Source organism: Phascolarctos cinereus, unplaced genomic scaffold (assembly GCF_003287225.1).
Source record: "Phascolarctos cinereus isolate Bilbo 61053 unplaced genomic scaffold, phaCin_HiC Scaffold_726;HRSCAF=1367, whole genome shotgun sequence".
NCBI lineage: Eukaryota > Metazoa > Chordata > Mammalia > Diprotodontia > Phascolarctidae > Phascolarctos > Phascolarctos cinereus.
In genome coordinates, this window is record NW_027556098.1 from 72,454,612 (window position 1) to 72,463,153 (window position 8,542).

General features: G+C 34.8%; 1 long non-coding RNA gene across 1 annotated transcript in view; it reads left to right on the forward strand.

Moving 5' to 3' along the window:
• LOC110210882 (uncharacterized) overlaps positions 1–830 on the forward strand; it is an 86,867-nt gene extending 86,037 nt beyond the window's left edge. The window contains exon 3 of the long non-coding RNA XR_002325201.2: positions 97–830. This is a non-coding gene — a long non-coding RNA (uncharacterized LOC110210882). The remainder of the gene's footprint in view (positions 1–96) is intronic.
• The last annotated feature ends 7,712 nt before the right edge of the window (positions 831–8,542 follow it).

The following is an 8,542-nucleotide window of genomic DNA, read 5'->3' on the forward strand; positions in this document are numbered from 1 at the left end:
TTATAACACATTCTAATGTCATCCTTTGGGATTTTTCAGAAAGTCACAATATATATAAGGAGAATATAATCATAACTAATCACTTTTTTTTTTCAGGGGAAAAAGGAGCATGACCTACGTCCATTCTAGCTCTCACACTCTACGATCTTATGAAATAATTCTTGTAAACTCCTATGGACCTGTGGACTCAACAACGTGGAAACTTCTTCCAGTGATACAGATCTCAACCTATTCTGATGGGCTTGCCTATGTTATTTCATGGCAATCCATGAAATAACATACACTATATTCAAGATAATGGGCTATTTAAATATGTATCATTATTTTCCTCCTGGATTTTCCTTGTTATTTCAGATTAGGTATTACTTTCTTTTTTTGGTTAGGAGTTAAAGAAACAAACAAAATGAATAGAAAAAAATTCACAGAAAAAGTAAAATGTCTGTCATTAATGTAATGTGATGATATAGTACGGTAGATGGAGCACTGAGCCTGGAGTTAGGAACGCCTAAGTTCAAATCCAGCCTTAATTAGTAACTGTGTGACCCTGGGCAAATCATTTAGTCTCTATCTGTTTCTATTTCTTCATCTGTAAAATGGGGATAATAGTAGCACCCACCTCTCAGAGTGATTGTGAAGATCAAAGGACATTATTTACCAATAATGTTTGTAAAACATAGCACACTGTCAGGTACATAGTAGCCTCTTTTACATAAATGTTAGCCATTATTATTATTTTTATTAGTGCTCTGCATTCCCTTCTAGTTCAAGTTAACACTGAAATCCAGAATTCCGGGATTGATGGTCAAAAGAGAAATAAACTCAAAATCTCAGTCTCTTTCTCTCTCTCTTTCTCTCTCAACAATGACAACAACAATCTGGATGATATATTTCATTTCTGCTTATTTACTGACCAATCAAGTTTTTATGACCTCCATTTCATATAAAACCAAGAACATTTATTGACTTAGTACATGAGACTATTTCAAGAAGAAGCAGGTGCCTTTTCTAACATGAACAAATGAATTATTTTAGATCAGAAAGCAGATGAGGTTAAATTACTTCATTATTTACTTATTGGAAGAAATGAATCTCTGGGATGTACCCTATTGACCAAACTGGCACCAGCCTATATCTAACAGCAGCAAAGGCAATTACAACACCAAAATAAATAACTGTTCATACCTTGAGAAGACATAGCCACTAACCATTTCCCTTTCAGCATTAAGGGTATCAAGCAACTATGCAAAACATGCCTCAAGGCTAATGGCCATCTTTTTTGAATAATTCACAATAATGGGATGTTGAATTCTGATTTTTGTACTATGCCTTTGCAAAATTTCCTCACCATATTCTGTTATCAAGGCTGTGCGTTAGCACCCATCTCCAGCTAATGTGATGACAAATACCTTTTTATCTTGGCACTGACAATAGGGAGATAGGTAAACTTCTCCATCACCAGAAATAATTGGGTGGCACTAAGGAGTTGGGCATTTAACTTATTTCCCTGCATCTCGTTATTGGGGAGCAATATAATGGGGTGTGAAAATGATGTGCCATATTTCAGGGGCAATTGGAGATAATGACAACACCCTGACCTCTACCTTATGTAAGAATCTCATTCCTTCCATTTTTGTCCTTTAGTTTCCATCATATCAAGCTTAGCCTTGTGAAAATTTTAAATTAACAGCAATCATGATTTATATGCAAAAAAATGATGCCCTACTTTATCTTCTTCCCCTGGCTATGAAATATAGGTACTTCTAATAACACAAAGATAAAAGTGGTCTGGATCCCAAAGTATATCTTTTTTAGAATATGCGCATTAAAACTATGATTGTTGATAATCGAGGAATAATCTAAGGTCTAAACAAGAGCAAGAAAAAGAGGACTTGAATGGGACCAAAATTACTTTAAATATTTATTTAAAGGTTCATATTTTTCTAAAAATGCTTAATTTTGGTCAAATGAAAATGTTCTATGTAAATACTATACCTTGGTAAGGAATGAAATGATCAAATGTACAAAGATTACATATGATATGAGTGATTTTAAAAATAAAATATGCTTTAATTTATGTATTTAAGTGAGCATTATCCCTGTTACAGTAAGAATAGTGAGTAAAGGGGGGCATTATATGCATATTTCAAGCATATTGCTATTGCTCAAAATATTTATGAAAATCACTTTTTGGAATAGCCTTTAGAATCCATAGCATATTCTTGTTCTATTTTTAAAAATTGATACTTTTGTTTTTACATCACATTGATTTCCAAATATGTGCCTTCCTGATAAGATAGTGCTTGGTAACAAAGAATTTTTTTTGAAGAGAAAAAGCAATTTAGCAAAACAAACCAATAAATCAATGGAGCCTGACCGTATAAGCCATGTTCCACACCCACAGTTCCCCACTTGTTGTTATTGTTGTTGTGGTCCTTTGTTCTCAGAAAGGACCGATAATATCAGAAGGATGATGTCCTAACTTGCCCCTTAACTGGATTTAAGTGAGGCACAGTTGTACAAAGTTGTCAGCTTTACTACCTCCTCCAGAGTCAGTGAAGTCCAGTGGCAAGACAGAAGTGAAGATGACTGATGATGGGCCAGAATGTAGTGGGTGACCTTGGCCTTTCTGCAGATAAAGGAAAGTGGTACATTTTCTCATCTATTCTTCTAGGCCAAGCTTTGTCATTATAGTCCCATAGTGGTCAGTTTATTTTGTTTTTCTTCTTTTCGTGTATGTTATTGTGGTCATTATGAATATGGTTTCCCAAGTTCTGTTTATGTAGGACTTTCTTCTGAATATTCTTTAGTAGCAAGGGATAGCTTGAGAGTCATGACTGTGTGTTCAGAGACTTGGGCTCTGGACTAATTCTTTTCCTATTTAACAGTCTGAACTGAACACGTCTTTTAATTTCTCTGGGCCTCAGGATTCTCAGGTGCAAAATGAGGAGTAGAAAGAAGTAGAAGAAGACTTCTTGGATAAATTCTCTAAGAAGAATCCATAGATTAGCATGGAGAAGATGAGAAGGCATTTATAGATTAGAATTTAGACTGGAGGAGGGGACACATTAGTGAGATCATAGCCCACTTCTGACAAGTGGCTACCCAGCCTTTTCTTGGAGGCTTACAGTGAGGGGAAGCCCACTGGCAGCAGAGGCAGCCCATTTCACTTTTGGAACGCTTTCTTTGCTGGCAAGTTTCCTTATATAAAACTTCAGTTTGGCTTATATCCAACTTCAGTTTGGCTTATATCCGTTGCTCCTATTTCTTGCTTCTGGGCATGAGCAGAACAAGTCAGGCTTCACTTCCTATCACCTGCATGGAAATCTATGAATATGAGGGTGAAAGCAAGATGAGATGAATTTTGATGGATAGAAAAGAGGAGAAAAGCAGAGATATATCATCATGAGACTATTGAAGAGATTCTTTAGGTAGGGGTTGGCTGTGAATAATATTTCCCTGATACAGGTCACAGAAATAGCAGAGATGGTATATAGTAAGGATAGGACTCTTCAACTATCCAAAAAATGCATTGAACATCTCATTCTACTAAAGGCAGAACATCTGATACATTCTTATTTACCTTACTGAGAATTTAATCTTTTAGAAGACAGAGGAAGCAGTGAGGGAAAAGAGGATAATGCTGCTATTTACTCTATAATAATTTATATTTGCATAACATTTCAAAATTTACAGTGAAGTTTCCCCATTATAACACTGTGGGGTAGGTCATCTTTCCTTGATGCTTACATAATGATTAAGTTTTACTGATCCACACAGCATTTTTTAAAAAAACTTTTATATAGCATGTGTTATGTGCCAGGTACTATAATAAATGATTTGCAATTACAACAGCCCTGGAAGGAAGGTGCTTTTATTATCTCCATTTTATAGATAAGAAAATTGAGGCAAAAAGAGGTTAGGTGACTTACCCAGGGTCACACAGCAAGTAAGTGTCAAAAGTTGGATTTGAATTCAGGACTTCCTGATTCTAGGTCTAGCACCCTATCCTGGGGCCATCAAGCTGCCCTTTGGAAGCAATAAATCTAAGACCACAGAACACACTGACCAGGGATGGACTCCAGGCTGCTTTCCTCCAAAGCCTAGTTTTCTAAGTACCAAGGTCTACACTGACACCCTCCTAGGAGCATCCATGACATGGAGCCCTAGCTACTTTTTTTTTTTGACAATCATTTTTGATAAAATTTTGAGTTCCAAATTTTTTTCCCTCCCTCCATAAGACCATATAAGTTATGTATCTGCATTTTGATATAGATTATATATCCACAAAGATCCTTATTTCATAAGGATTTATTTCATATAAATTTATTTATTTCATATAAACTTATTTCATATAAACTTAGAAAACCGACCCCTATTTTCCTTCTTGCACACCTAGGTGGCGCAGTAGATAGAGCAGTGGGCTTGGAATCAGGAAGACTTATTTTCATGAGTTTAAATCCAGCCTCGGACATTTACTAGCTGTGTGATCCTGGGCAAGTCACTTAACCCTGTTTGCCTCAGTTCCCATCCATAAAATGAGCTGGAGAAGGAAATGGCAAACCACTCCAGAATCTTTGCCAAGAAATACCCCCTCCCCCCAAAATGATGATGTCACAAAGAGTCAGACATGACTGAAATGTTTGGTAGAGAATTTAAGCATTTGATTAATTCATAGAATGTCTGAGAACTTGTAAACACCAAACTGGGAGAGTGTTGTAATAGAGTAAATAATAAGGAGCTGAAATGGGATGACAGAAATGCAAATGTGAAGGAAGAGATGGATAACAGTGATATTCCCAAAGAAGAATTGCCAGTATTTAGTGAGTAATTGAATGCGGGTGGTTAAAGAACAGGAGGAATCTCATGATTCTCACACCTTGAGACTGAATGACTAGGGAAAAAATTGTACTCATTATAAGAAGACAAACCAGGAAGAAGAGATAGTTTTTATTTTTATTTTATTTTTATTTTTGGGTGGAAAATAGAAAGTAGATGTGTGAGAAAGTACTAGAGACGAAGTAAAAATATTTTTTCACTTAAAGTTCTTTTTAAAATATCTGGACATATGATTTCATCAATGTAGGGAATTCACATTCATAAACTTCCCTCTGCCAAGGCAGGTTATATAGATTAGAGAGCTGACAGAGCCACTGAGAAGGGACTTGCCCAGGTTGGCCATTAAATGTTGAAGATAGATCTTGAACCTGAGTTTTGTTATTGTTGTTGTTATTGTTTTCTCTTGAAGCAGCAGCTGGCTCATTATCTACTTTAGTATTCCATCCCTCCATTTTCAAGTGACTTTTGGGAAATTATTTTCATCTGGAACTTGGCCAGTTGCTAACTTTGACAATTTTTCATATATTTTTGATTATTTCGTTCTGTGATTGACACAATTTCACAAAGCTAATTATATTCTTAATTTAATGCTTTTATAATCAATTTCACTATGCTTATTGGAAAAGTGTGTGGGTGAGAGAGAGATAGGATTTATAACTGGCTAAAAGCTAGTTTTCAGGGTTGACTTGCTTTCTTTTTAAGCTTCAGGCTTGGAGCTTAATCTTCTTTTAGTTCAGGAGTAGAGGAGATAGGCAGCTGATAGTGTCTTCTTATGGGATGGGAAGGATACTAGGGGGCCAAAAATTGTCTACATCTAGGCAGAAAGAAGTAAAAAGCAGGGAAAATAATGAAGAAATGAGGCAGAGGCAGAGAAACAGATGTAGAGAAATTAGGGATAATTACCTTTTTATTCCCCACATAGCCTGTGGTGAATTTCTGATTTTATTTCTAATCCTTTATGCTTTAACAAAGACAAAAAAAAATGAGTGATACACTGCAAGGCACAAGGAACTTTCAGTTAAATAAAGGAAGTGGGATTGGTGGAGTAGGAAGAATGGATTTGGAATCAGAGGTTCTGGGTTCAGGCTTCATCACTGCCACTTACTAGCTATGTGACATTGAGCAAGTTACTTTGAATTTCTGCTCTTCAACTCATCTGTAAAATAAGGACAATGTACCACATCAATATTAGACAATCTCCAAAGCCTAATACAGATATTTCACCCATGAGGAAAATGAGGCTGAGTCTAAGTGACTTGTTCAGAGACTAAGTGATAATAAATGACAGAGGTGGCATTTGAACCCAGGTTATTTGACTCTCAGTTTAGTTTTCTTGTCATGACAATGTCATGCTGCCAAAAAGGAGGAATTGGCTGGCTAAATGGAAGCCACAAGAACATTAAAGACAATTGAATATCCAAGATGTCTTGTAATTCCTGAGAGTCAAGGAACAGAACCCTAAGCACAGTCAGACATTTACCCTAAAACTCAGGGAAGCACATTTTCCTAAAGTTTACAGAAATAATGAGATTGGCTGTATTATATATACATATATATTTATTATATGTTTATAATATATCATTATATAATGTTTTATATTTTTATATTATAAAATATCTTAACATTGGCCAAATATTATATAATTAATTGTAATTATATATTATATTGACTATATTAACTATTGGTTTATTATATAAAATAATATAACATAACATAATATAGTGTAATATAATATAATGTAACATAATATAAAATAATATATAAATAAATAATAAATATGGCTTTAGATCACAAAATGCAAGATGGTCCAAGAGAGGTTAAATGTTCTCAGAAACAAAACTCAGACAATATAATTACGAATGTACTAGGAGAGGAAGAAAAGTAAACTGTTATAAAAGTAGATGTTACTACATAAGGTGTTCTCTAATGAACTGAGATTTTTTTTGAAGATCTATCATCTATCTATCATCTATCTACCTATCTATCATCCTATCTATCTATCTATCTATCTATCTATCTATCTATCTATCTATCTATCTATCTATCTATCTAAAAAGTATTGCACATATTGAGGGTCAATGTTAAAAAAAATAAGATAAAAGGCAGCTTGGAAGTTGAGGGACTTATGTAAGGAAAATTAAAGTCTAGAATGAGCCAAAGTTTCTTGTAGAAACTGTAAGGGACAATAAATATATTTTTAAAAATTGTTGTGTTCTGGGCAAAAAGAAGAAAAAGATAGACCCAGTCTTTGGGGGGCACATATGATATTGTTATCAAACAACAGTGAAGATCATTAGGATCCTATATTTCTGTAATTGGAAGAAAACTTTAGAGGGCTGTTAGGACTCTCTCTTTTTTTTTCTCCACAAATGAGGAAAATGAAGCCCAGGAAAATTAACTGACTTGCCCAAGGTCACTCAGGTAGTAAGTAGAAGAATTTGTATTTGAACTTAGGTTCTTTGATGTCAAATTCAGTGTTCTTTCCACTGTAGTTCAGATACTATTTGGATTTCATTTTTTTCTTTCGAGGTAGGTTGTTCAGTTACTATTTCTTCTGTTGAGGTAAGTGCTCTTAATGTTGGAAAAGGGAACAAATATGACAATGAGGGAACAGAAGCCTAAAACAAATGAAAATATATTAGGAAAGAACCTGTCTGCTTTAGATGAATTGAAGTCTCTATGTCTAGAGAGAAAACATCTTAAGCTACTGAAAGAAGCTGTGGATATAATAATGAAATCACCACTGGTAATCTTTTTCATATTTTAAATTGATTTATTTTTTATTTTTTAACATTTACTTCCATAACATATTGAGTTTTAAATACCCCCCACCCCCGTCCTTCCCCTTCCCCAAGACAGTGTGAAATCTGATATAGGCTCTACTTATGCATTCATATTAAACATATTTTCACATTAGTCATGTTGTAAAGAAGAATTAGAACTAATGCGATGAATCATTAGAAAGAAGAAACAAAACAAAACAACAAAAGAAAAGGAGAACAAATATCATGCTTCCATTTGCATTCAGATTCCAAAGTTCTTTCTCTGGATGTGGATAGCATTTTCCATTGTGAGTCTTTTGGAGTTGTCTTAGATCCTTGCATTGCCGAGAAGAGCTAAGTCTATCAAAGTCAGTCATCACACAATATGGCTATTGCTGTGTGCAATGTTCTCCTGGTTCTGCGCATTTCACTCAGCATCAGTTTGTATAAGTCTTTCCAAGTTTTTCTGATCACTGATAATCTTTGAGGAGGGGTGGAGAATTGGAGCAGTGCTAGAAGACTGGGACCTAGTAGAGATTATCTCCATTTTCAGAAGAGGAAAAAGGGTAAAAGGATGAGTTTGATTCTGATGCCTTTCAAAATTATTTTATTATTAAATAGATGATTGGGGAACATTTAAGGAGGATAGGATGATGATCAACATGAGGCAGCATGTGTTCACTAAGGACAAGTCACTTCAACTTCTCATCTTATGAATCTTTTAAGGATAGGATTATTAGTATCACTATTAACTACTATTTCTGTAGTTTGGTAAGTATTGCAAAGCATTTTACAGACAATCTCATTTGGTATCAAACTGCTACTGTCGTAATCTAGTATCAAATAAGTATCAAATATCTAGTATCATGATAGTATAGTAGGCAGCTAGGTGGCAAAATGGATAGCATGCTGGGCCTGGAGTCAGGAAGATTTGAGGTTAAATC